The sequence below is a fragment of the Momordica charantia genome (assembly GCF_013281855.1).
Source record: "Momordica charantia cultivar OHB3-1 chromosome 6 unlocalized genomic scaffold, Mcharantia_2.0 BLBB01000006.1, whole genome shotgun sequence".
Lineage (NCBI taxonomy): Eukaryota > Viridiplantae > Streptophyta > Magnoliopsida > Cucurbitales > Cucurbitaceae > Momordica > Momordica charantia.
Window position 1 is genome coordinate 18,787,710 of NW_028275164.1, and position 3,345 is coordinate 18,791,054.

A 3,345-nucleotide genomic window follows, 5' to 3' on the forward strand; every position below is an offset into this window, starting at 1 on the left:
ACAAATACACATGCAATAATAAATATGGATAACATAAGGTTGTGTCCTTGAAGTTGTTAGTCGGCCCAAAGGAAGGCTATCATCTAAAAGGAATGAGTTATTAATGTTTTATTATTGTACTGAGAGTATCATTAGCAAATTAACATTTTTTTGTCCAAAGACTCAATGTAAATGTTGCATTAGGTATCTCACTTGTCCTCATAAAGTTTATTTAGAATGTCATGAATATTTATATATATCTGTGTGACATTACTTACTATGTTGAGCTTGTGTTCTTTATACAGTTAAGGTTGCTAATTCTGATAATATGTCCACTCAAGTCAACAACATTCCTAGACTGAATGGGGCTAATTTTAAGGACTGGAAAGAAGACATCCAGATAGTACTTGGGTGTATGGATTTAGACCTTGCATTACGGGTAGACTGTTCTACTTCAACTGAGGAAAATCCTAATAAGGTTGAAATTCAGAAGTGGGATAGGTCTAATCGCATGTGTCTAATGATCATGAAGCGCTCAATTTCAGAAATATTTAGAGGCTCTATTGTTGAGGGAACGAATGCCAAAGGCTTTCTAAAGGAAATGGAGCAGTACTTTACCAAAAACGATAAGGCAGAGGCGAGTACCCTTATGACAAAACTCACCTCGTCAAGATACGTTGGTAAAGGAAACATAAGGGAATACATAATGCAAATGTCAAATGTTGCAACAAAACTTAAGGCACTGAAGTTGGAAGTTTCTGAAGACTTTTTAGTACATTTAGTTTTGAACTCTCTTCTAGTAGAGTATAGCCACTTCAGGGTGAGTTACAACACTCAGAAGGATAAATGGTCCCTAAATGAGCTAATCTCTCACTGTGTTCAATAGGAAGAGAGGATGCAGCGAGAGAAGACAGAAAGTGTTCACATGGCTTCTACCTCAAAGAGTGTAAAGAGAAAGAGAGTGAATAATGCTGCAGAATCTTCTAAGCAGAAAAAGGAAAAGAAACAAGATTCAGGACCTCCTTGTTTCTTCTGTAAGAAGATTGGGCACATGAAAAAACAATGTGCCAAATGTGTTGCATGGCTATTGAAGAAGGGTATGTTTCTCTCCCTTGTTTGTTTTGAGATTAATCTGGCTTCTGTACCTATGCATACGTCGTGGGTAGATTCAGGTGCTACTACTCACATAAGTGTATCTATGCAGGGTTGCATTTGGAGCCGACCGCCAAGTGATGCTGAGGCTTTCATCTACGTGGCTAACGGCAATAGGGCAAAAGTAGAAGCAATAGGAACATTTAGATTATCTTTAGGAACTGGTTTTCGTTTGGATTTGTTTGAGACTTTTGTTGTTCCGTCATTCAGATGGAATTTAATTTCTGTTTCTTCATTGGACAAATTTGGTTATTCTTGTTCATTTGGAAATAACAAACTAAGTGTTTTGCATAATTCAAATATTATTGGTACTGATTCATTGATTGATAATTTATATATGCTTGATAATGTTCCTTTTGATAATGAAACCTTGTATGTTTCATCATGCGGTACAAAGCGAAAAGTAAATGAAAATTCTAGTACATTATGGCACAAACGATTAGGACATATCTCTAACACTTGAATTAAGAGACTCGTGGATGAAGGAATTCTTGATTCACTTGACCTAACAGATCTTCAGGTTTGTGTTAATTGTATCAAAGGAAAAGAAACAAACAAGAGGAATATAGGTGTTGAAAGAGCTAAATAAGTCCTAGAACTGATACATACTGACATATGCGGACCATTCCCTACGGCTTCATGGAATGGACAACAGTATTTTATCACGTTCATCGACTATTATTCAAGATACTACTACCTATATTTAATTTATGAGAAATCTCAACCTCTGGACATGTTCAAATCTTTTAAAGTAGAAGTTGAACTTTAACTTAACAGGAAGATTAAAACCCTCCGATCTGACCGTGGAGGAGAATATTATGGTCGATATGATGGATCAGGTGAATAACGTCGAGAACCCTTTGCGCTTTTCCTTGAACAATGTGGCATAGTTCCTCAATACACGATGCCTAGGAAACTTAGCATGAATGGGGTTGTTGAAAGGCGAAATAGGACTCTTAAAGATATGGTAAGAAGTATGATTGCTCATTCTTGTTTGCTAGAGTCTCTTTGGGGAGAAGCATTAAAAACCGCAATATACATACTTAACAGAGTGCCTAGCAAAGCAGTAAACAAAACCCCATATGAGCTGTGGACAGGAAAAAGACCCAGCCTAAGGCATTTACATATTTGGGGATGTCCAGCGGAAGCAAGGCCTTATAAGCCAAATGAAAAGAAACTGGACTCAAGAACCATAAGTTTCTACTTTGTTGGGTATGCTGAGCGCTCTCGGGGCTTTAAGTTCTATAATCCCACTTCAAGAACTTTTTTCGAGACGGTAAATGCTCGATTTCTTGAGAATATTGAGTTTGAGGGGAGAAATAAAAGTAAAGATGTTGTCTTTGAAGAAGAAAATGCTACTATCATGAATGATGTGGTTACTTTACCTACCATTGTCAGTAAAGTAGTTTTAGATAATGACACTCAAGATAAAGTTTCAACGCTCGATGTCATTAGCTCTCAAGACAACACTGAGGACACATCACCCTTCCCTATAGATCAACCTCAATATACTCAAGAAGTGTCATTAAGAAGATCCACTAGAGAAAGAAGAAGTGCAATACCAGATGATTATATTGTATTTCTTCAAGAACATGAGGATAACATTGGCCTTACAGAAAATGATCCTATCAATTTTCAACAAGCAATGAAAAGTTCTAAGGTAGATAAGTGGATTGAGACTATGCAAGATGAGATGAAATCTATAAGTGACAATGGCGTTTGGGATCTAGTTGAGTTGCCTGCAGGAAAGAAACCTATTGGTTGTAAATGGATATTTAAAACCAAAAAGGATTCAAAAGGCAACATTGAAAGATATAAAGCACGTCTTGTTGCAAAAGGTTTCACTCAAAAGGAAGGCATAGATTATAAAGAGACTTTCTCTCCAGTTTCCTCGAAAGACTATTTTAGAATTATTATGGCACTGGTAGCACATTTTGACTTAGAGTTACATCAGATGGATGTTAAGACAGCTTTTCTCAATGGAGACATTCTTGAAACCATTTACATGGAGCAACCAGAGAACTTTGAATCAGGAAATCCAGAGTCAATGGTTTGTAGACTAAAAAAGTCCATTTATGGACTCAAGCAAGCTTCCCGTCAATGGTACCACAAATTTCATAATGTCATTACTTCTTTTTGTTTTGAAGCTAATGTAGTCGATGAATGTGTGTACCGCAAGAACAGTAGGAGTAAATATATCTTCCTAGTATTATA

General features: G+C 36.6%; 1 pseudogene; it reads left to right on the forward strand.

Moving 5' to 3' along the window:
* Positions 1-272: 272 nt before the first annotated feature.
* On the forward strand, positions 273-1,212 carry LOC148210856 (uncharacterized; annotated as a pseudogene).
* Positions 1,213-3,345: the final 2,133 nt, after the last annotated feature.